Source organism: Sturnus vulgaris, chromosome 3, assembly GCF_052056855.1.
Source record: "Sturnus vulgaris isolate bStuVul1 chromosome 3, bStuVul1.hap1, whole genome shotgun sequence".
Taxonomy (NCBI): Eukaryota; Metazoa; Chordata; class Aves; order Passeriformes; family Sturnidae; genus Sturnus; species Sturnus vulgaris.
The window spans coordinates 60,698,649-60,724,641 of NC_142245.1; the positions used below are offsets into that span (position 1 = coordinate 60,698,649).

The 25,993-nt window shown below is 39.4% G+C and overlaps 1 long non-coding RNA gene across 9 annotated transcripts in view; it reads right to left on the reverse strand.

Moving 5' to 3' along the window:
• Nucleotides 1–25,993, reverse strand: part of LOC148224377 (uncharacterized) — a 77,873-nt gene that overhangs the window by 19,565 nt on the left and 32,315 nt on the right. For 4 of the 9 annotated variants that reach the window (XR_015802491.1, XR_015802496.1, XR_015802493.1 and 1 more), the window contains exon 6: nucleotides 13,275–14,636. This is a non-coding gene — a long non-coding RNA (uncharacterized LOC148224377). Of the gene's footprint in view, nucleotides 1–7,978; nucleotides 9,437–13,271; nucleotides 14,640–25,993 lie in introns of those variants that run through there. The other 5 variants (XR_015802489.1, XR_015802490.1, XR_015802488.1 and 2 more) reach the window with 4 other exon arrangements.

A 25,993-nucleotide genomic window follows, 5' to 3' on the forward strand; every position in this document is an offset into this window, starting at 1 on the left:
GCCTCTTTATTATCTCCTCCAGAGAGAAGCGAATTGTGTGAGAAGGTAAAACTGTACAGTCACCACTGACAAATATACAGTCAAGGGGCAAGTCTGTTGTAAAACTGCATTTCTTCTCAGCAGTGGAATTAAACAGTGAGACAAGTCTGAGAAAAGTAATTCTCTGAAACTTTTTAGGAAGTGATTGTTGGGTTTTTTTGTTGTCACACAGAGATGACTTTGCCAGAACCATGAGAATTCAAGCGAACTCAGTGTCCCCGTTTGAGCTGAAAATGGCCATAAGAAACAACTGGAGGGTGCTGATAGCATGTTATCCTACATGAATTCTTCACAATATCCTTGCACTGTTCCTTTTAAAAGAAGAAAAACATTTCCTGCCTGGATACATTACTGCAGAGGGCAAATGTTCTGGAATGACCCAAGACAAAGGCAGGGGTTTTGTTTTGTTTTCTTTTGTTTTAATGAGACTCGGAGAATAATAATGGTTCAGGATACCAACAAACAGCCCAGTTGGGCTTTTGCTCCAGCTCTTAGAAGGAAGAAAAACAACCTCCCTAGACTGCAGACATTTTTTCCTTATATTTGTCTTACACCTCAACAAGGAAGGTCTGCTAATAATGGGAGGCTAATATTGCTTGTGTTTGCCTGTATATTAAAAGGCTTTCAAGTATTCAGATTTCTTCCTTATGTTAAGGGTGATGCAGCTGCTTTTTCTCAAGATGTTTTTCTTCCATAGCTGTAGTTGTAGAGCAATGATAATGACTATTACTAGCCAGGCATAGAACAGATTTATTTATCAGCACAGAAACAAACACAAAAATGGAAAAATACCCATTATACTCAGAATCTTTTTTCTAATACTTTTAATCATTTCACAGAAGAAATTAACTGGTGCATTTAAAGATGCACTATTTATTCAATTAGAGTGTTTTAAAATATCTTGAATAACATATTAAGTCATTAAAGCCAGAATTAGAGAAAGAAAAGATTTGAAGTACCTGATTCATTTTCCCATCAGAAGCAAGATATGTGGCTTTGAACTTTGACTAGTGTTTTCATTACTTTTGCTCATCTGGCTTGCAGAGAACCCTTACACCACTGTTTAGTGCAGTAGGATCCAGGGCCAATGTTTTGATTGCATTCAAAAATAATTTCTTGTGTAACAGAAGAATATATACAAAGACATTCAACTCCTGCTTCTCAGCCCAGCCTTCTGTAAGGTATAATATCAACACTCACAAGAAGTTTCCACTTTCCTCAGCTCTTAGTTCAAAGGAGAAGTAAAAGCAAGAGGCACATGTAGATGATTCTCCTTTCACATCACTGAAAATCAGGACTAGATCCAGAAAGATCAAGTGGGCTGTACTAGAACAACGTTACCATAAGCAGGAACACAAGTGATATGCAATACTGCTGTAACTGTTGGCAGACAGAGTTCTGCCCTCTTGTGTATTTGTTCTTGTCATTTTGACCGTCTGCCTAGAACCTTTTCACATGCTGAATTTTATAGTTATGCTAGCCCCTGTTTATTTCTTTTTCCCTGGTGACACCCACTCTCAGACATTTTCTTTGAAGTTCTCCTGATAAGGTTAGGAAATCTTGGTGGATCATGAACTTTGAACAGTTTTAAAGCTGAAAGAAGACTAGCATTAGCTCCTTCTTTAGGCCAAAATTGCAATCTTGGCTATAAAGCTCTGGATTATTTCATTTTAAAAGTCTTGATAAAACATTTTGAACTCTAACAGTAGTTTTTATTTCTCTTTTCAAGTCTCCACTTAAATTGTCAGGAGTATCTCTGCTCCTCACCTTTTTTTATCACAGAGCACATAGCCAAGCACTCATTATTAGTAGCTTCTAATATATTGCAACTAACAGCTTTAGGTATGCTCCCTCTTTCTTATAAATGGAATTGGTAACATGCAGGATTATCTCTTCCCTTAAGCCTTTTTGCATCATCACATCTCTAATATATTTGACTATGAATGTACTCGAATATACTTGTCAATACACATGCTAATAATGGAGTGGGACTCATATCACATAACCATGACAAAGTTATGGCATGCGGTCAAGTCAGTTCTTCTGGATTCTTCTGTAGTTAAAGGAGAGAGACCATTACCTCTAGACACTAGTCCTTCCACCTTCAGATCAGTGAACTGAATTGCCTCACTTCAGTTAGAGCCCCACCCTAGAGAGATAGCATGGACTAGATGGCAGCTGTCAAGTGGCAGTGTCTAAATGAGGTGAATATGAATTCTGGTCACAGGAGATGACATCCCTAAGCACATGGTGAATGGAAAGGGATAAGACAAGAAATAGTATCTTCAAGTTGAGAGATGATAAATTTCACTCCAGACTCTTATCATACTGTTTGAAAATGTTAACATAAGACTAAGGGCAGCAAAAATTTCATGAAGTCATCTTTTCCCAATGTGGACAGGCAAGGTTCTGAATGTATTGTGAACAGGTAAAGTCACTTGTATTTAAGTATAATGACCAATATTCAAGTGAAGGTGAAAAAAACTTATCAAAAGATCAGGAGTGCTAAAAAATTTATAGAGAAGGTAAGTTAGACTGGTATGATTGGTTTGGCAAGACGATGAACAGGGGATATTTTTCCCTTTTTACAAGTACAAAGCAGAAAAAAAAACCACAAGGAAGATTTAAATGGAAGCACAGCACTGACAGAAGACTAGGTGGGAACACAGGAACTGCAAACACAGTGTGGTTGTCAGAATGGAGCAGTGCAGCAGCGTGTCTTTCTGGATGTGTGATTAACTCTTGGCTTTATGTGTGACCCCAGGAGAGAGGCTGAGAGCCCTCCATTCAACAGAAATGGAGAGTGCCAGATCTTTTGAAAGAAGTATAGCAGATGCCTCCATTTACATAGGACTCAAGCCCCTCTGTGGTGCTGACACAACATATATCACTGTTAAAAACAGATTTCTTACAATAGTTAAAGGGGTGGAAAAAAAATGCTTGTCCTTCTCCACTCTATGTTTTCTTATTTTTAAAGTGAACATTTTGCTAACTGCTTCCACATGTCATTTTAATACATGAACAAATGTCTCAGAAAAGTACCTAAAAAATATTAACAGTTATTTTAGTTTTCAATTTAAATCCAATATCACTCTTCCAAGATAGGAAAAGACACTTTCACAACAACCTTCTGCTCAAACTACTGTTAGGAAGGTTATAACCCCTTGAAAAATATGTGTGAAACTGAAAATACTGGCAACCATTTCAGCAGAAGATCCCCACTCTACACTGCTATAAGAAGGATTTGGAAAGAATGATACTTATGACATCAGCTATCACTTTCTTCAAAAGCCTAAATCTTTTTCTATGAAGTTTTTTTATCATCTTACCAATGCTGTAAAAAATGTTGATGCGTCCCTAAATGTGGGCCAGATTAGACAGTCAAAAAGGAATTAAATTGCCATTACTTTAAACAGAACTTTCTGGTTCAAGTAAGGACTTTTTGGATGTATCCGATGCTGTAGAATCTGACCCAGTATTAATAGACACTAGTGAAATGGTCTCCAGTTACAATCTTATGCTAAATTTAGAATAAACTGTATTAATGAGGAATGGTTTGAAGTACACAAATGCTGTGGAGAAATGTTTATTCTGCATCAGTACCCCATTACCAAAACTGCATTTGTTACTAGTAGATATTTTACCCTTCAAGTGACCGCTGAAGGGGAAGAGATGTTAGAGAGAATTACAAATTTTTGTACCAAAAGGAAAAGGCATTTTGATACAGAACTCAGTCCAACCAAAAACATTTGGTTGCTAAAAGCTGTAGGTCTAAATAAAAATAATCCTGTAAGGGAGCAGGAGTCGAAAGGCTGGAGATAAAGAAATACACACAGGTGAATACTAAGGCACAGGACATATGCAGTGTGTATGGGTCAGAGTGGTCATTAGATACAAAAGCAAAACTAAGCTTTTGAAGTGCAGGTATTGTTGCAACACTAGATTTTTCTGGCTGTGCTCAAAAGCTTAGATGTCCAGTTTCCTTTTACTAAGCTTCAGCCGAGCTGGGCACCTGAAAACTGAACACCAAACCATGTGTACACTATCACTCAGAGCTGCCTAGAGCAAGTCAGATGGCACAGGCTGAGCTTTGGTACCTGCTTTCCCCAAGATTTTGGTTGATGCCCAAAGATGGGTCACTTTATGCAAACATTGGGTAAAATATAGAAGCTGCCCTGCAGCCTGCTAACCCTTAAATGTGGTGCTCCATCTCCTTTTTTTCTGACCCAGTGGATTTTGGATTCTTCATTGCATAAGGTTTCCTCTTTAACAGAAGCTGTTTGGACAGCAAGTTTTGTTTTTGGAAAACGAGTTTTCCAAAAGCCAGATGATTAAGAAATTCTTCAAGGACATCTTGAAGCAGGCTTCCCACGAACTGGGCAATTCTATTAGGATGAAGTAACTTGTTGAGAACTAGGGCAGGATAAACCTTACCCTAAATGTCCATGAAAGCATAAGCTATGACTTAAAATCAGAACTGGACATCACACTCCTGATACAGAACTAGTTGGTGCCCGTTCTTCTGAAGCTCAGAGATAACTAGATTTGAAATGCTTTAAATTAGCTTCTTGTTTGTTTGTTTTTATGAACAGTGATCTCTACACAGGGATCAGGAAAAGTAACAGCACAGCACTTTGAGCCCTCTCACGCCCATTCACCACAGGAACAGGTCAATATTTTGTTCTTTTTATAACACACTTTTTATATTATGTCTTTTCTTATCTGGAGCCCAGAAACAGAGATACTACTTCAGGCCATGGAGTATTTATTCCCATTGAATGGCTTGCAACCACAGAAAGACCAAAAGCAAACAAGCAACAGATCCTCACTGCCAACTTGGTCTCAGTGCTGGGGGCCAACTTGAAGGAAAGCAGAGGTGGTGAAGGACCTGGGGCTGGAGCCAGCAGTGTGCCCTTGTGACCAAGAAGGCCAGCAGAACCCTGGGGTGTGCTAGGAAGAGCATTGCCAGCAGGACAAGAGAGGTGATCCTGCCCCTCTACTCAGCCCTGGTGAGGCCACATCTGGAGTGTCCAGTCCTGGGCTCCTCAGTACAGGAGAGACATGGAGCCCCTGGAGGGCTGTGAGGGTAACAAGGATAGTTAAGAGACTGGAACATCTCTCTTGTGAGTGGAGTCTCCCCCATTGGAGATATTCAAGAACTTCCTGGACACAGTCCTGTGTCATTTGCTCTAGCATGACCCTGATTGAGCAAGGAAATTGGACAAGATGGCCCACTTCCACCTGACCCATTCTGTGATTCTGGGATCTTTCTACAAGCTACCAGGGAGCCCTGGGTGTATTTTCCCTGGGCAGGATGAACTCACCACCTCAGGAAGCTGTTCTCACAGCCACATGAGGGACCTTGAGCACTAGATGCAGAAGGGCTTCCCCTTCTCCCTTGGGTATGTCCAAGTTGCAGCCCAAATTTGTTTCTTATGATATCTGTCATGCACACGATGACTCCAAAGACAAGTGTATGCTTGAGAATTTCCACATCCTTGTGAGCTTCAGGAAGTTAAGTCCCTTAGAACTCAACCTGGCTGTATTTTGGACAGCCAGAAGTTTCCCACTGGCCCCAGTCAGGACTGAACTGACAGCGAGGTTTTCTGCCAAGACAAGCACTTCCTTTAACAGTGGGTGGGTAACCTGGAAGCTTTCAATCATGGGAGACAACTGGGAGTCATAATGCTGTAAGTATCCCCAGGAATTTGCTTAGAAAAAGGAAGCTGAAGATACAAAAAAAATTCTTCTTTTTAGTCTTCAAGTACCATAACGCATGGCTTGCAATATTTAATCTCACTTTTCCCAGCAAAGTACTTTTTAAGTCTTTTTTTTTTAACATATAATCTGTTGGCTAGCTTCTGCACTTTCTGTCTCATTAAATCTCCTTTCCACCTAATAAAATGAATAAAAAAATGTATCCTGTTCTGAGCTATTGACCCATCTCATGGCAGGGCACTTATGTCACTTGGAAAGCATTGCACCCCACTGGTTTTGTAGTGATATCTGGCTCTCATGGAGATGTGGTTTCTACCCACTCATGTTTCTTTGGACTGATATATGTATGTTAAAGGACAATAACACAGAAAAATATTATAACATCCTGGACAAACTGCAGCTAGAACCTTAAAAAGTTCTGTGAAGGATGTGTAGTCTAACATTATTCTTGTGGCTCACACTTTCTCAGATGCAACTTCTATGAAAATCCAACCCTATATGGATCACACTTTTCCATGGCCTACCCCTATCCTGCATTAAGCAAACAAACAAACAGAGAAAACACCTAGAACTGCATTGAGAACTGGAATTTAAGAAGAAAGCAAAATTTTTTGACAGAAAATTTGGTGACAAATTCACAAAAATTATTAAATATTAAAATATTCCATACCTCACTGCAAACAGAAGTGGCAACCTAATACCAATATGCTGGGGACTTTATGCTCTTATTTCTCTCTATAGGCAGAGTTCTCTGGTTAAAACACACTTTCCAGGGCACAACACAGACTCCTTACCTGGAGAGGAGATATGTTTCTTTACAACAGACAGAGGTCAACACAGGAGCGTGCCTTTTCATCAGGAAACTTGAACACAAACTTTCAAGTATACTTCTGCCCCAAAACTAATTTCTACTAACTACTGGCATTCTACTTTTCCATAGCCAGCAATGTGTAGAATAGTAGAAAAACAAACATGCATGTAAATAGACAGACAGTCAGGCAGATTTTCTACCAAAGTCAAGCACCTTCTCATGTACTATTTTTGAAAAGACAGTTTTCAAAGGCCTATTAAAAAGACTGATTCTGACAGAATAACCAAACATTGAAATCACTAGCAATTAAAAGTCAAATTGCCATGTATAGCTTCATAATCCACCTACAGCTCTGTGGTTCTGGCCACATCTGTATCTTTATGACGAAATTAAGAAATGCACTGTAAGCCCAAGTCATGGTCCTGCAAGGCTAAGGGGAAGCTGGGTGTTGTTTTCCACAGAAGACATGTCTGAATTCATAGTCCTCAATTCAGTATGGAAAAGTCTTGCTATGGAAAAGTTTTTCTGATCCACAGTAACAATAAAACAAATGGTGTGCCTCATGCCAGTCTCCTTGACTAACTACACTGATAGTTGGATCCCCTTGTGACATTTTCACAGGACTTGTTTGAACACTATATTATATTGTTATCAGAGTTTCTAGACTAGAAATGGTTGGACAGCTTGGAGGAGAGAAACATGAAGTCATTAACCTGTACCCATTTTGAAAGTGAAGTCCTTGCAAGATTCAGCTTATCATTCCTGGATGTTTTATGCAGGCGACCTCTGAAATGATGTAGAATCAATTATGTGGAAAAAAAAGAGATAATTTCACTTCAGAGCTCACACTCTCAGCTAATGGGAATAAGCCCTTTTTTTCTTGTCTCTTTAATTCTTATTTTGAAAATGCAATTATTGTCTGGGAAATCTGACTCTTGTTAGCCACCTGCCAAGTACTGACTCACATCTGTGTACAAGATGTTCCCAGCTCTTGTGCATGTATTTTTTTCTATTTGCAAAATGTATCACATCAGGCACTTTCTAAATGCATAGAATGAAAAAGAAAAGGACCCCCAGCATAACCAGAGGGTCGGGTTCTGGTTCCCCTTACTTGTTTGCATCTTTCCGCTTTTGATGTCTCTTTACAGGCTGCTCTGTACGATTCAGAAGCAATCACGGACTCTCAAGCACCACTAAAATATGGCAAATCTCCAGTCTCTGGTTTCCATAAGATGCTGATGAACTAGTGTACAGTGAATATATGGTATCCTTATAACAAGCTGGCTCAAATGGTTTAGCTCCCATTCCTTAATTACCAGGTTGGAGCATTTCTCTTGTGATAGCAGCCTTCAAATCTAGTTACATTCATGATATTAGCCTTGTATTGATGCCATTTTCCAGCACACTCAATGCCATTTGGGCAGTCCTGAAATTTATTTGAGCTCTTTCACATATGTGTTTGCATATGTGTGTGTGTGTGTGTGTACACACTAACTGAGAACCAGGAAGAAAGATAGACTTGCTGATTTACAATGTGTATGGTTCCTGAAAAGGCTTTACTGCTAAGAAACAACAAGTATCACTTATAGTCAATCACCTAGACTGGCATTGCACTCGAATTTGGTTCAATCTCCCATCAAGACGCTCAATGTAGGGGGAATACCCTAAGGGGAAGAGGAGCTCTGTAGGCAGAGGAGCACTGTCAGGTGCAGATGGAGCAGGTCAGTCATTATACCCAGAACCCTGACATCTACCAGTGTATAACAGTCAAGCAAATGCTCTTTAACACTATACTAGTGCATCAGCAACTTATGCAGGCTGGGAAAGAAATTCCTGTAGGAGTTGCAATTTATTTCCTGTTAGTCTGTCACTGACTTCCCGTTGGCTGTTTGTGCAGTATAGCACTCAAGGAAACCTGAAGTCACACTGTCAAGACTTGCAGCCTTTAATATAGTGAGCTGCAAAAGACCTTGGAATTTTTGTAAGCTGGAAATAGCTGGAAACTTGTATTAAGACAGTCTGGGACGGCACCCCTGATCTCCCTGAAGTGAATTGGTACCCATCTGGCTGTTCATCAGAAATGTGATGGGTCAATATGGTTGTGACTGTGTTGAAAAAGCAATTGCTATGTAAATAAGACTGTCCAAATCACTTAATGAACACAGCCCTAGGTCTTCAATATCCCTCTTCAAAATGGTACAGATCAACAGGATGAACCCAAGCGCTGTCGAAAAAAAGACCGAGGTCCCTTCTGCTAAATTCTAATAAGTCCCGTAGGTTTGATGTTTTGGGGTGACTCGAAGGAGATTTCTTCAGAGCAATGCAGTATGGTAGCAGAGATGGGGTGTACCTGGTAGGTAGGTTTGCTCACAAGGAGAAGTAAGTGCACCCATCTCCCTGGCAATCTTTCTTGTCCTGTGGCCAATTGTGGCAGAGGAAAAGTACAAGGACAAGGTAAGCACAGAGTTATGAATTCATCTGGAAGAAATGGCTGCTGTTTCCTAGCTATAGATCAGCACTGCCTAACTTTCTCAGTGAATATCTGGTTTTGAAATTCAGACTTCTTAAATGATTCAGATGGAATGCTGAAATCAAAAAAAGAATGGAAAAATCAGAGAAACCAAAATCTGATGTCTCTTGAAGAGCAACTTGAGAGACTGGCTGTTACTTCATCCACTTATTCCATTGGGGAGAAGTCAACCATTCAATATCTCCATGGCACACACAGCTGCTTCAAAGCACCTTCAGGCTGCTCTTATGCTGTGCTTCTACAGAGTGCTGAGTGTATTCGTTGCTCTCTTCTATCCTGACCACCTTCAACCACAGCTATCTCTTTAGGAGAGGTACAGAAAATACTCCAAAGCCTTCCTGCCAACAAACAAAACAAATTCCCATTAAGTAAAGAGTAATGTATAGACTGTGCTTCCACAAAAAAAACCTACTATACATAGTACAGCATACATAATACTATGACAGCAATAGTATTGTTTGTTGGGGTATTCCTAGCTTCCTGAGTATGACTGACCTGACCTCAGGGAACTACTCCAGGATGTCAGGAGCAGTCTTATGCCCTTCTGGAACAGCTTGAACTTACTATGCAAGTCTTGCAGTACCAATCGTCAGCAGTCCCGGCCTTATCACGCTGGCCAGCCAGCTTTCGGCAGCAGCTGCAGGAGCAGCATGGCTGGAGCTGCTCCTGTGTGCCTTGAAGATAAAAAAAGAACACCCTATCTGACTCACTGAGTTAATATCTATCAGCTCTGCCAACACTGTGTTCAGTGTCTGGGAAGCTGATATAGTAAATTTCTGCCCATATTGGTAATGGCAGTGATTCACTGAAGCACTTGGAAAGATGTTTAAGATCATGTAACAGGCTTAGGATTTCTTTACCTGGCAAAAGAAATAGGGATTTAAACTACCATAAATTCTCTGTGAAATATTTCTTTTGCATTCATTTTATTTTCCAATTTTAACTGGCTTTCTGTTCTTGACCATCTTTCTTTCTTTCTTTCTTTCTTTCTTTCTTTCTTTCTTTCTTTCTTTCTTTCTTTCTTTCTTTCTTTCTTTCTTTCTTTCTTTCTTTCTTTCTTTCTTTCTTTCTTTCTTTCTTTCTTTCTTTCTTTCTTTCTTTCTTTCTTTCTTTCTTTCTTTCTTTCTTTCTTTCTTCCTTCCTTCCTTCCTTCCTTCCTTCCTTCCTTCCTTCCTTCCTTCCTTCCTTCCTTCCTTCCTTCCTTCCTTCCTTCCTTCCTTCCTTCCTTCCTTCATTTCCTCCCTTCCTTCATTTCCTCCCTTCCTTCTTGCTCTACGTTTCTTTTTTTTCTTCATTTTTCATGCTCTATTTATGTCTTCCCTTAAAAGAGTATATGCGGGCAGCCCAGGAGTAACTGCTACACCTCACACATAAAATTCATGTACATCTTCATAATATTTCTCAGATCTTTCTTTTCTAATGCTGCAAGTGAAAGGTTTGTGTTTCAAAAGTCAATTTTAGAAGAACAGACTGAGTTACATGAAACAATGATTATACACCAAAGTGTATGATCTTAGATTATAATCTGTTGATACTGATTATTGCTGTGAGCCTTAAGTTTGGCCAAAATGACTGTATGGAAAGTTTGGACCTTGAGGTTTCCATGATATCTAAACCTATTCCCTTTCCTACAAATTCATATTAGTTTATTAATGACTGATTTAACACATCAGAAAAATTACTGGTATGTAGAAATATGATATTATATGAGAAGGAACAGGAAGAGAAACTCTAAAGTATTAATGGTGAAGGTCAGGGAAAGGAAGTTGCAAGGTTCAGAATAACAAACAGACATGGTGTTTTTATTTTGGGAATATGGGAAAATGGGCCTGTGGAAAGGAAGGAGTCTGAAGGGTAAAAGACAATGGAGTTGAACTGAAATTGAACTGAAGTGCCCCAGGGAGGTAGCAGAAGAGCCTCACTGAGCAACTGCCACAGATTCAGTAGAAACTGGATTCCTACAACTCTTCTTGGGAAAGACGGACTTTCAAGGAGGGAAACCTAAGGTCATTTAATGGTCATTTCTCCCACTGGCCTCCTCACTCCCAGGAATAGCTCTGGATATCAAGCACGGTATGATATTGAAGTACGTAGAAGTCCAGGGATGAGTCATCAGTGAAGCCTATCTAGCATTCATTAACTTCCACTAACTTTGTTAGTTCTCTCTTCAGCAGAACCTCTGAAAACAGTGCTATATTTGGCAGGGCCTAAACAAAACACTTGTTTATTCTGGTGCAAATCAGCACAACTTGAATTTTACTGATTTAGGTGAGACTTAAGACTCCGCCTAGGACTCATTTTCTTCAAGTGAAAACCCAAAACTAAATATTCATAAGGACATAGCAGTGGAGGAAAGGGGAATTGGTCGGGGTTTTTTTTTTTGGTTCATTGGGTTTTAGTAAAAATTAGGCAGAAAGAACCAAAACAAAATATGTAGCTCAGTTCATTCGAGGTGGGATTGGAGCAACAGACAGGACTGATGCCTCACAACAACATACCAGCTTGGACAGTACTCAGTACATAGCATTCTTCAAATATTGAAACAGGACAGTGTTTAGAACCTGAGTTTGCTCAAAAACACTGGAATGAGAAAAATACTAAAAGAAAATAGTTGGCTACCACTTACATGGCTTCTGTTTCCTTGGAGTTGAGGGAAAATATGTTACTAGAAGTAATAATTATTGAAATTATAGAAAGGGACAAAGTGAGGTCTAGGTTAGTTAGACTTACCTATTGCCTGCCAGCTGTAATAAAAAAAGTGCACTTTTCAAAATTTTTTTAAATTATTTTTAATTTTTTTTGCAAAAAGTACTCTGTGGCTTCACTGAGGAACTAGAAAATCCCTTCACATTGGCATGGTATATGGTGCTCCATGCTTTTTTCCCATGTGTCTCACTTTGACTTTTGGCCATGCAATCAAATCTTGTAAACCTAAAAAAAGAACCTAAACAAAAAACCTAAAGATCTAGGGGCAAACAAAATGCAGTACCAAATAATATTTGAGGCTGATGTGGTAGAAGAAGAAAATGGATCAACAATTTATGAATTATAGCTTTTACACTAATGGGGGAAAATGCTGTAACACACTTCACACCCTCAAATATTTGTTGTTTTCCTGTCTTTGCATGGGGCCAAGTTCTTCAGCTCCTGTATGCACCTACTCATTATAGTTCAACAGCATCAAATGCCAGTGTAGAATGACATTGACCAGTTCCCTTTTAAGTATCTTTACATGGAACTGAGAATATTTGCACTTTAACTGAAGGCTAATCATTGAACTTCCTTAGTGAAAGAGAAAACTTCGGTCACATTTTCCTTTTTTGATTTTTTTTTCTTCTTCTTTTTTTGGGGGGAGGGGGATGGGAGGGAGATTAAAAACATTTGATTTGGCCTGAAGTAAAAGTGCATACTTCACACATATTTCTAACCAACCCCCAAAAACAGTCTCTGGCTTTGAACGTGTTGAACAGGAAGCCATTTAGTGTTGGAATGCTTGCTTTGCTGGTCCAAGAAACACACGTACTTATTACTCCTGGGCTATCTAAAAAGTTTGAGGGTGAAAAAGTTTAATTTATATGTAGAAACTTGCTTCCTGTTTTGTTTTTTCCCCTTGTGTGCCAAGTCTGTTTTTTAAACTCTGTGATAGGAAACACATTTCCCTTTTTCTCCCTTTCGTCTTACTTTATTTACCCAGCTGTATAATTCGCTTCAATTTATAGCTCATACTCTTACCTGGCTTAAAGTCCAAAGACACAGTCAGAGAGAGGAAAAGATGGATGTTGTGTTTTCATGGTTACTGAGGAAAGGGAGGAATCTGGGTGGATGTGAAACTGCCTTTATATCAATATCAAGGAAGTGGTGGTGGGAGACTTCTCTTTCAGGATGTGCCACAGTATATGTTGAAGAAAGGTGAGGAAGAGGGCACAAGGAAAGCTGTGCCAGTGTGGAGCGTCCCATGATTACTGAATCAAGTTATGCATGTTTTAAGTCTGCTTGCTTTCTCTGAATGAGATACCCATCTCAGCAACTAGGCTCACTTTGGAACTACTTACATGTGGAAGCATGAGCAGCTAAAAATAAAATTAAGTAAAACAAAACAAAGCAATATAACAACAACAACAATAGTAATAATAATAATAATAATAATAATAATAATAATAATAGTAGTAGTAGTAGTAGTAGTAGTAGTAGTAGTAGTAGTAGTGGTAGTAGTTGTGAAAAGACCAAAAGACCCATTCATAGCTCTTGGGTGTGCCTATACACATAAGTATTTATGCTTGAGCTCGGCAAAGGAGTTAGTTGCCCAAAGAGGAAGAAAAGTGCTCCTGAACAAGAGCTGTAAGATCTTATAATAAAATTTTGCATGTAAACCAAGATTTCTACAATTAAAACCAGAGAGTGCCTGTAGAACTGGTTTTTATTATCATTAATTTGGGGTCATTGTTCTGACCAGGCTTGTAGCAAATGGAGGGTTTTGTGGAGGTAAAGTGATGGCTGACAAAATCCATTGTGCTCGTAACTATAAATGTCTATCACAGTTACAGAGAACTGCCAGACACAATACTTTATTTACTTTACTATTTGAATTTATAAGACTATAACAGCCTACGGAACAGTTTGTTCCAGCATTTCAACATTGCCTAGTATAACAAACTAACAAAAAAACTTTCCAAGCTAGTAAACAGAGCAAATGCACCCAGAAGATAACTGACATGATTCCCTTTATGTGCTCTCCTGGGAGTGATGTAAAAAAACTATTCCTCTCTTTTGCATTGCACTTCCTATGGAGGTCAAATGCTGTATGTTAATAGTCCCAAATTAGAGTTTAGCGTAAATGCACAAGATTTCTTCTGTGTCTGTAAGAGATCCTTCACTCCCTTATACCTCTATTGCTAAGAAAGAAGTCAATGAAATAGTGAGTGCCCCCACCAAACCTGCCCAAAGCAATCCCCTTTCATTCAGGACTGTGGCTGGGGCAGACCGGCTGCTCAGCACCGTTACCTGCAGAGGAACTTGCAGCTGCAGTGAGCTCTCAGGGCTGCCACACCAAATCGCCTCCACACGGGTTCCTACAAGGCCACGCACAGGCATGAAGAGATTTCACTTGGCATTTGCCCACATTTCTGCCAGTACTCCTGGCTGGACTGCCTGCCACACCCCAGCCGGAGCAGGATTGTCAAATCTCTCTGGGAAGCAGAAATTCTTGAAAAAGACCACTGCCTTTGTAGCACATTTTCCATTTTCACATAGGTTGCTTCCTATAGTTAGTGGCATATCCCAGATGGTGGTATATGTGCTGGATGCACCAGGTCTAAAGTTCAAGATCCTTCATCTCCCTGGTCCATGTCTTTTCCTGAAGAGAAGTTTCAACAACAGGAAGAATAATTGTTCCTCATTTCTGCCAGAATGGCACAGTCCTTCCTACAATGTCTCTGGAGCAAAGTCTCATGTTGGCTCAAGGAAGTGTTCTGCCTCTTCTCTGTCCAAGGATCTGGGATATGGGAAGGAAGGAGGGCTGAGCCTTCAGTGCACATCACTCTGCTCAAGGAGAAAAGATGCTGCATTTAACGCTAAAGTGTTCAGATGCCAAATGTTCTGCAAGGGACTCACCCAACCGCTGGACAGCAAAATAAAGAAAGCCTTCCTTGGTCTGTCAGAATACTTGCAAAACAAAGTTAAATTATGGCTTTTTCTGACTAAATAATATAAAAATGAGGCACTTAGTGGACCATTTCAAAGGCTGGCTGCTAACCACCAGCAATAAATATATTTCAATGGTAACTGAATGCAGGAATTATGGTAGAGCAAATCTCTATTTGAGGCCTGGTTGAGGCATATTACAATGAAGAATTGGCAGAAGTAGAATGAGCTTCTTTTATCCAACTGGTGTGCTTTTCATCCATCATTCCTTTTATCTTATTTTATTTTGTCTGAATAGATTGTAAATATTTTTCCTTCCAAGATCTTACTAATTCTTCTGAGGATCCTTCAAAATTCCTCTGTTTCCTGCCTGATTTAGGAACTCTCAATTTTGTCTCTGTAGCAATAGCTACAGCCACATTACTACAGACTTCCCCTCAGGGAACAGTCCTACACCAGGTGGCACAGAGTGACTCAAATCCATAGTGCTCCGGGATATGCTCTGGACCACCTCACCCACTGTCTCCTCTGGAGTCCACAGGAAGCCCCCATGGCCTAAGACATATTTATTTTATGTTGTGACCGTCCAGAACGTTTCAGACTGCTGCAGTGGTGTCCTTATAATGTAATGGGTAAGTAATGCACACCATGGAGTATGCTATGAGTTAGTGAGAGGGTAATCAAGTGAACAAATTTGCTAGAATTACATAGAAAAACTGTGTAGAGCTGAACAAGCTGAACTAGTGTTTTCTGAAAATAAATTATCCCCAAAATAATTAGTGGATTTCATCTCAGGGAAGACTTGATTTCTTCCAAAGATCAGCTTAAATATCTTGTTTCCTTGGAAGAAAATGAATAGAGGTCAGAGTATGAAGATAGGTTTAGCACCTGAGTTACAGTGTAGACATATCCATAGCCTCTGGCATTTAACTAACAGCTAGCTTCTCAACTCCTCTTCCTAATTAGGTGTAGGGGGTCTGCAAATGACAGATGAGCACATCCCTGTCTGCTGAAGGGCTCCACATGATTTCTGAAAGTTTCCAAAAGGTTGGATGGTTCAGAATGTTCTCCTTACCAACACAAAAAAAGAAAACTTTTTTCCATAGACTTAAAAAAAAGAGTCGATCAGAAGTTGGTGTGATAATGACCTCCTTCCATTAGTTTTTGTTTTATCCCAGTAGGTCATTCCAATCTTGGTCACTACTGAGCAAGCATGTCTAGGCACCTGCACTGGTGAGAGGGAGTTGAGAGTCCAGGAGCAATGTTCTGACAAGCCTTCAAGTGACCTGACACTTTCAAAACTTCCAGTGCCTGACTCTATTCTCAGCAAAGCTGGTAGTAGCTGTCCCATTGATTTCCACATTTTCTTGGTCTGTGTCAAAGCACACATTTCATAAGGAAGTTACTGGTGGGCTATAATGGAAATTATTTAGAGAAACAGTGCCCAAAAAGAGGTTTCTGGAGATGCCTTAAATCAGTCTTGTGAAGGACGTATTAAAATTTGAAGGTAAGTTTTCCCTGACTGCACTGCAAGTGGAAAAAGGCAGTCACACAGGGCTTTTGGAAATCACTTAGCAGCAGGTCTGGTATAAAGCCTAAACATATACTCAGGAGTAGGCATTTGCTGATAAAGCCTAGAGAACTAAAATTTTTAGTTAATAGTCATGAGTTTACCTTGCCAATATTAGAAAACTTACTGATAAGTATGTAAAAAACCTGGCAAATACTTTGCAAACTTCCTAGGCCAAATAGTTCAAGCTAAGTAGAGACCTCACCGTCTTCTCAATTCTGTTGGTGCTAGCCTAAGAAATGGTGCCTTTATACCCATTTTTACGAAAGTCTGCAAATGCAGCAATGCATAAACACCTCCTGTCTAATCTGTGAATCCTGGCACACAACCTGCCACTTCCAGAATCTGCATTTCTTATCTAACCAATCTGAGCTGTAGTGGTCCACTGAAAAACAAAATACACCTTTCCAAAGCCTCTCCAGTAGGCCTTTCTTCAAGCTGAATACATAATACCAGCAGGAAACAAAGAAGAATGTTCTTATTCTGCATAACTCTCAGTGACTGAAAGTCTTCTTCAGCCTTATATATACTGTATAAAGAAAGATATGGTTTATATCTCCTTTTTTGAGTTAGGCAGAAATTGAATGCCTAAGTTCTACCAGTACTTAATGAAAATCATGTGAAATTTTTCAAATGCATTTTATTATTTCCTGGCAACATTGTGGGAAGTGTAAGCAATATAAGGATTCCAGGTCGTTCAATTAAGATTTCTCAAATCCCAAAGCAAACTTTATTGATTCTACTAAAATTATCTTCACTTCTCAAATCTTGCTTTATCTGTATGTTTGGTGATTCCCTCGACAGTGTATTTAAAAAAACCCCATACAATTACCATAAATATATTAGGATATCTACAGGAAAAATAGACTTCCCATAATCCTGTATCTATGGAGATGAGCCTAATGAAACTTTTTGCATTACACTTTCATTGGTTGTAGTTTACTTTGAAGATTAGAAATGGAAACATTTACATTTTATAGGTATAGATTCTGGGGAAAAGAAAGTGTCTTTTGCATTTAATCCAAAGAATTAAGAGGCATCTCCATTAATTTTGGATCAACTGTCAAAAAATAAACCTGAGGAAACTGAAGAACCAAAATATGTAATTCCCTCTGCCTCCTCAAACACTTGAGGTTGATATTTTGCAACTTCAGTTTATCAAGAGTCACCTTTCTACTATATATGATAATGAGGTCATAGTTTTAGTGAGGATTTTATGTTTTGGGTGAGTGAGGAAGAACACACATATTCATGTGGACAATTTCACACATGTAGTGTTAGGCTGTGTTTCTGTTTGAAAGGTTGCATTTTATAAATAATTTTATCTCTAGGAAATGTTATCTGAGTGGTTTTTGTGCCTTTCTAAGACCTAACCCACTCTCTTAAGAAATGCTAGTTGTGAATCCAAGAAACTAGTTCCTTTCTGTGAAACCTTTGACTGCTTCGTGTTAGTAGTATTTTGGGAAATGAAACTCAATAAAAATTTTCATTTTCTCTGTGTTTTGCATGCTTTTACATATCTGCAAATATGAGTATATCAAGGACTTTATTGTTTATTATGGAAAAGAAATCCATTTATTAATTATCTTGTTTATTCCTACTCCTTTTTGACTTGTGATCCTGGCGGGACTTGGGTTTCTTTATTGGGTTTCATTTATAGATTATGTAAACATTACAATTTTCATTGTATTTGCACCAACTCTGCAGAAGTCCTGTAAATCCAAAAATAAGTAGTTTTCTGTGTGTTGTCAAAGCACCATTTAAAGCTAGGTTGGCATTTAAAAGTGATTCACATTTACTGTCTCTCAGTGGCTTCCCATCACTTTTCCTCAGTTTAAAAGCAAAAGGTGGTTTTAGCTGTCAGGTCATTGAGTTGTTTCTTGGTTTGAAAATAAGGTGGAGTCCTTCCTGCTCATGTGCCATCACTTCTAAACCAGTCCTAGCTGCAGTAAGACATTAATGTAGAGAACTGGGGAGATCTTGAGAAGCCCAAATAGCAGGGAAGCACCACAAGGTCACAATCATTTATAACAATGAGGTTAGTTGTGGTTGGGTAAGCATATTCATAACCCATGGGATTGAAAGAAAAACAATATTTAATGATATTTTACCTGTAAATGCATTAAACTTTTTTAAGACAGAAGGAAAAAAACATGGCTTATACAAGCATTTTCAGAAAAAACACTTCAGTAGACAGAACTCAGTCCATCCATAAATACATTGGTCTGAGAGAAGGGCTCCTCTCCTTCCCCATGAGTATCTACTACTATACAATTATGTATATCCTTGATAACACAGTTGACCATTTTTTTCCATTCACTAATATATATTCCATTAGGCATCATTATATTTGTCTTTTTTATCTAAGAGGTCTGCCTTTTAATATCTTGAGATTTCCTGACCAATGCTGAGATGAAGAAGGGCAAAGTAGTTGAAGCAAAATTAAAGGTCTTTGCTTATGCTTAGAGTCAATACTGCCTAAAGCTTGCCTCACTTCCTAAAATGTTAAGTTGGTCATTTTTTACAAATGTTTTGGACTTCTGCTCTTCAAGATCCGGGTTAGACAGGGAAATAAATGCCAATATTACAAAATAAAACCTAAAACAGTGGTAGTGGAAGGTGGGACCAGAAACATTGGCAATCTGTCCTAGAATTCTTATATTCAAATTTCTTCCTCTTCAATTTTGAAGTATCAAGACATTTGACTTATTTAGATAAGGTCTGAATAAGAGGCTGGGCTCTCCAACATGTGTCTGAAACTAAACTGAAGTTCCCAACTTTGGGACAAAAATATTTGGGCACTAGTTCAATTAAAATGCTATAGGAAGAGTATTCTTAAAGTTCCAGTAGCCATCTGCTGTACAAAACACTGATTATTTGAAATCTCATCATCAGTCAACCTTGAGCTAAATGGTGGAATAAAACCTGAATGTGAATAAAGAATCTCATTAACTAGGTCCCTGTACCTACTCTGGGAGCAGCTACTGAAATCTAGGGAGTACATTAGGTGGAAAAGGTCTGCTCAGAGCACATGGGGAATAGAATGATGCTTAGATAGGAGTCTACTTCGTGACCTTGCTGAATTTTGGATCAGCCCCTAAGAAGTCAGGTTATGTGTCCTTTAGAAAAGGAATGCCATACAAATGCAAATGTACACTGTGCCTTAGGATGTGCAAAAATACAGATCAAAAATATGAGACAAATGTGATGGTAATTTAGTCATATAAAATGAATATATTTTCCAGCTGCAGTTAACAGCTGTTAAGCAAGTGGTGATTACATATTTTCACCTTTCTGACAGGGAAATGCAAGTATTTTATAGCTGTTGGAGAACAATCTTTATAAACCACATTATCAAAGTCTGAGCAATAAGTTTTTACTTTAATTTTCCGAAGATTCTGTCTTTTCACAGTAACATTATAATGGTTGTTTGGGTGGGGAGGGGGAGAAGGAAAAGGGTTGACACTGTTCAGCTAATAATCATAGCTTAGACATGAAATAGTACTTTTTAATTATAGATACAGAAAGTAGTTTCTATGTTAACTTACTTTGTGAAGTCAAGAAAAATATCAACACTAAGTTCAAAGAAATTAACTGAAGATAGAATTTTGAAAAAGTGGTTTTTATAAATTAATCTTTATTTGTTAGTTCATGATAAGTCTAATATAGCTCTCTATTACTACTCTTGTTTCAAACATCAGCTTTCAAGAACTTATATTCTGTTAGTTAAAATTGTGTCAAATTTAAGTTTTGCATATGGCATATCTTCCTCAAGATGAATGTTTCTGAAATGTTTCAGCCAAAACTATAGGGATATTCCTGGGAATGTGTAAGAAAATGGAGATTCAATGCTTTGTTTTCTTGACCAGACTCATTTCACAACTTGGTCACATTCTAGCTGGAAGTGACTATGACTGCCCAGCTCAGTGCTATGGGCATGTGCTAAGCACACTGAGCATTTGCTTAAAAATATTGCTTTCTCAGAAGGCAGGCACAGATTGCTCAGACAGCAACATGTCTTCATTCTACCTTAGATGACATTTAATTCCTTTTGTGCATCTGAGATGTGAGTAAAGATGTGCAATAAACAAAAACCAAATTGTTTTTTCTTCAGTGAGCACCAGTCAATCTATGCCTCAAAATGGAACAGGACTTCTGTTGCATGACAGCATGTGAATGTGGGCTGCATCAAAATGTGAACATGGCAAGGTGCTGAACTTAAAAAGAGTGTCTGAATACTTCCTGTCATGGCCTCAACTTTGCATCTTTTGCATAAAAACAAATCACCACATTGTTGGTGTTTCTGGGGTGGATGATGTTACTAATTCACTTCCTTGCTTAATCTTTGTGCTATTCTGCTTTAAACCATTGGAAAGTCTACAGTATACCATATTATTTTATAGAACATGAGATGAAAGTAAACGAAGTGAATTTTCAGTACTGTGAAATTTCTTTGAATTCATTCATTTGAATGCAGTGAGGGCAGCAGCCTTTTTGTCAGACTGAGTAGAAAGTAGGCAAATCGTCTTTCCTTTGCTCTGCTGTAAATTAGCTCAACCACTTGAAGTTTACTCACAGAGACTGACTGAAATGTGAGGCATGTGTTGAACACCTGAAGATACAACTAGGTCTGATTATCAGTCTGCCTCTGTTCTGAGTAAAAAATCAGCATCAAGCCTGTTGAACAAGCTGCAAAAGGATTCTAGGAGACATCTCTCCTCCTATGACAGCTTTAAGACCTTTGTTATGACTCTAGGAACTGCATCAGATATAAAAAGATATATTACATCCATTAGGTCCTGGATTACTCTGTTACAGTCCATGAATTGCCACTTTATAATTGTCAAGCAATTTTGAGAATTTGAGTCATTCAGAAAGAAAAATATTTCAGAAAATGCTTCTTTTCTTTTCCCCACATACAGCAAACTGTAGCAATGTTAGAGTCATATGAATGTCCTGCAAAGACAAGTTGTCTTCAGCATGCAGTGAGTCTGACACACCAACATTAGCAGAAAGGTGATCTGGCTGTTGCATTTCACTTTTTGTAAGACTTCAGTTTTCAAAACATCCCTCTACTCTTTATTTCTTCTCCCAATTAAAGTCTTGCACTAGGAAGATGTGATAACTCATCTACTTCTTCCCTTTTGCTACAGTAATATAAAAGAGGTTGGCTGCAGAGCAAGATGAAGTCGAGGAGAAGCTCATTCTCCCATCCTATCACAAGCAGCATCTAGCAACTGCTGTCTCTGCAGACCTTTTCTTCAGGTGACTCAATCTCTCAAATTGACTGTGATCCTGGAAAAAGGGCTCATGCCAAATAACCATCTGGATAATGCTGCAAATTCCAAGCTAATCAGAGAAATTGCCTATTCACTTGAACAACAGCCACAGGCCTGGGAGGCGCCAGTCTCCAACTGCAGTCATGCCTTGGCTCATTAGTCCTATGTGCCCCCGAAACTAAACTGTCAAAGGAGTGTTGAGTGCACAAAGACTGGGCAGCAGCTGAATTAAATTCCTTCGCAGAACCAAAAATAGAACACTTTGAGCCCCTTCTCTGTTGTGAAGAAAAAAATTCCTGGACAAAAAAAAAATGCTTTTCTTGGTATTATTTAACGCGTTTTTCTGTCTAAAAAGCTAAAGATTTTTGGCCTCAAGGGGTGCTAGCCTGTTACCTTAGAGACTGTTTCTTTTAGAGGCAGTGGAGTGGCAGAGGGCATGCCTTTGTTGCTTACCTTGGCAACCATGAATTGCTAAATGCTGTTCCCATGAATGCAAGCCTTTCACTGCCATTAGTGCCTGCCCACAGGTATAAACATTCCTTCATGAAAAGGTCCAGGGGAATGTACACTACCTCGATAAAAATCAAGACGACAAACAAAAGCATATTATATAACACAGCAGTTATATAAAATTAGATTTTAAAACAAGATGTGTCTTTAATGACATTGATCCTGGATGCGGTCAAATTTCCTGTTCCATTTATATTCCCTACAGTCACACCAAGCAGTGGCAGTGGGGAAGGGAGGAAAGCGAGAAAGCTCGACAGGATGTTCTTGTTTCTGTAATTGCAAAATGGAAGACCACTCTGTCTGTACTCAGAATAAACCTGCTGGACAGTTTCAGAGGAATAGGACGACTCTGGCAGTCTCCCTCCCTGGCAGTAGGGTGGATAGAGGCAGGAGGAAAGCAGAGGTTGACGGGCTGGGCAATGGCACTAGATCCCCTCTGCTACCAGGAATTCTTTATGGTCTAGCTGGGCAAACACTACAGGCAACATTCTCAACATGTTTACCTGTATAAAGGCCTTGTGCTGCAAAAACAAGAGATTTGTTGTATTCTTCCTGTAAATGAGCCTGTTGAGTGTGGAGGAATTAAGTTCTAAACTTAATTCTCCCCTCCCTCCTTGCTCCATGATCTCCATTTTGTAAATTGATTTTTTGAAAAACACCAAGATTTTCATTCAATTATCAAGTCAATTCACTTTCTCAGATCTGATAGTCAGTACTTCTAACAAAACCTTGGCCCACCTGGATTTTTAGATTATAATCTGGCATATTTAAGAGAACAATCTCTTGGGAAAAGAGATCCACGACAAGATAAATCTCTACATGTTTGTCAAAGGGGAGCCAGAAAGAAACTCATGGTCCTTGTGGACTGAAAATCTCAGACTGCAGCAACGGGACTATGGTCTTGAGCTGCCATAGAAAAACAGCTTTGTACAATGAGATTGGGGTAAAGTCCCACAGGGGGTTTGTTGGGCCAGGAGAAGACTTCTCTTGCCTTGAGAAAATCCATGTGGTAATGGTGCTAGGCTCTTCCCATGTAACCCTCCCTGAGTGGACTGGCCTTGTATCCAGCATGCCAGGACACCTAGCAGCCAAATAAGCTCTTGAAAGCTGAGCCAAATGCAAGGGCAGCATTGCAGACCTTCAGCTGATGGCCATATAGCTGCACCCAGCTAGCCAGGTGTGCACACAGACAGACAGATGGCTGCCCCTGAAACATTCACACGCACACAGGAGATGACAGTGGAACAGCAGCTCTTATTATCATGTGGTAAAGCTTATTCATGGTCCAAACCCCTGCAGAACACCACTAAAGCCAGAAGTGTGGCTGTATCTGTGTGGCCCCTATTTGCACAAAGGGGAAGTGCTCATTGCTAAAAAAAATTCAAAATGTCAGCATGGCTAGCAGGTCAAGAGAGGTGACTCTGCCCCTCTGCTCCATTCTGGTGAGACTCCACCTGGAGTACTGCATCCAGCTCTGAAGTCTTCAGCACAGGAAGAACATTGAGCCAAGCCTAGAGGGAGACCATAAAGATGATCAGAGGGCTGGAGTATCTCTCCTATGAAGAGAGTTGGGGCTGTTCAGCCTGGAGAATAGAAGGCTCTGGGGAGACCTTTTTGCAGCCTTCCAGTACCTAAAGGGAGCCTACAAAAAATGTAGGGGCAGACTTTTTAGTAGGTCTGTGATGATAGGATAATAGGTAATGATTTTAAATTAAAAGAGGGTGGATTCAGAGTAGATACAGGGAAGAAATTCCCTTATGATGTGGGTGGTAAAACACTGGAACCCACTGATTTCCCAGGTGGTGGTTGCCCCATCCCTGGAAACATTCAAGGTCAGCTGGATGGGGCTCTGAGCAATATAATCTAGCTGAAATTGTCTCTGCTTAGGGCAGGGGGTTTGGAATTAGACAACCTTTAAAGGTCCCTTCCAACCCAAACTATTTGACAATTCTATAAAAACAAGCAGAACATTTCAGCCAGCATTAACAAGGGCCACACACCAGGCAAGCACACAGAGGGACAGCTGTGATCAGAAGAACCTGGCCTGTTGGCCATGCTCTGCCCTTCCTGGCTCCCAGCAGGGAGCTAGAGACCAAGCAGAGAGAACACGCAGAACAGGAGACCCAAGCCTGACCTGGAAACCTGAGTGGCCTTTTCTCTTACTCCTGAAACCTGTGGGTTTGACTTTTCTCTCTCAAAAGAAGAAATGTTATACTGACAGGAAAAATATTTACAGATGTCACTTTTTAAGATACCTCTTTCTTTCCCCTCTCAAGTTCCAGTCCAGTGATTTTCAATCATTGCTAGTAAAGCAGCTGCATTTTTATTTCCCTTTGCCCACATGTTGTAGCACTGTCAGAAGAATGTGGTAGACACCTAGTGAGGTTGACCAGCCATCCCCGGAGGTCCTGCCTCAACATCTCCTCTCACTCTCCAAATTTCCTATTTCCCCTTATGAGGTCTGACAGCTGCAGCTGAGCCATGGATGCTCCAGCACTTAAGAACTCAGTGTCCTCATGCCTATCTGCTGTGGCACAAGCTCCATGCCTGCTGACCTCCTAGTGTTACCTCTTTGGGCTTCTGCTGGTGTCATTGGGGGAGCAGCTTTGTGCTTCTTTCTGATAATCACACTGCTGATCACACTGTCACTGTTGCCTTGTAGGAATGGGGTCTTTACAGATTGACATCATGTTCTTCTGTTCCAAACACACCCTTGTTGACATTTCCACTCCTAGTGTAACATCAAGAGAATGAGGAACCTTCTGGTTTGTTGCAATGGGCAGTGCCTATGGGCTTCACAGCCTTAGGGGTGTAGCAAAGCTTTAAATACCTCACTGTTAGAGGTTTCTACTAGAAAGGAAACAAAAAAACTTGCAAAGTACAGAACTCACTCCTGCTAGATTTCAAATTTTATGAAAAATTTTCAGCCTCTGTCTCAATGTATGTAAAAATACAATCAAACAAAAAACAGGGCAAGTCCAGGAAAAAATAAACATTAAAAAGGTCAAAAAAATATGCACTTTTGGTGCCCGAAAGGGTGAGTGTTCTTTTGAGGAGCACTAAATCCAGAAACAACTACAAAAAATGAGATCCGTCCTTGGTTTCTTGATCAAAACAACCTTCTGTCATGAAAAAAATAGTATTGCTTTCCAGGTGTTTATCAAACAAAAGACAATGGTAATTATGGGACATTTTTATAATCCATAAGTAAGAAAAATTCAAAAGACATTTGATATATGATACATGAAGCAATTGCAAAGCAATGCATCTGTGAAATTAATTATAGCAAACATCTTACAAGGAATGTTAAAACACTGAGAACATGCAGAGGAAGTTCAGCAAGCTTCTAAGCTTTACAAACTTAGAATGTTTGCTGTGCAGAGTTATAGTGCCTTCCAAAAAACAAAAAAATATTTCTTCATGATATTTTTTCCTTGTTTTTCCTCATCATCTAAGTACACCAAAATGTTCCAAGAAGCAGGATATTTGCTCTGCTCAGTTCAAAGTAGCAGAATATATATGTAAATTGAAGAGATTAAGTAAATCAAGTCATAAACAATTCTGAACTCAATATGCACTTCACAAAAATATGCTGTCTTACAGTTCTGTGTTCAAAAACTGTTGCTTGAGTTGGTTTCTGAAGTTCTTACTGCATTGAGGTAACACAAGTTCTGGCATCTCCTTCAAGAAAAATGAAAAAAAAAAAAGGACAGAAAACGAGCAGGAGGGCTGGAGGATCTGTAAGCATCCACCATCTGTCGGCTGGTAACAAGCAGACTTTAAGATTTAGAAGCAATTAAATTAGAATTCTGTTTCCTTTTAAAGTATGGATGGTTCAGACTTGGAGTCCCTTCCTTTCTCTACCCCAAAAGAACCCTCACCTCCCTCCCATGGCT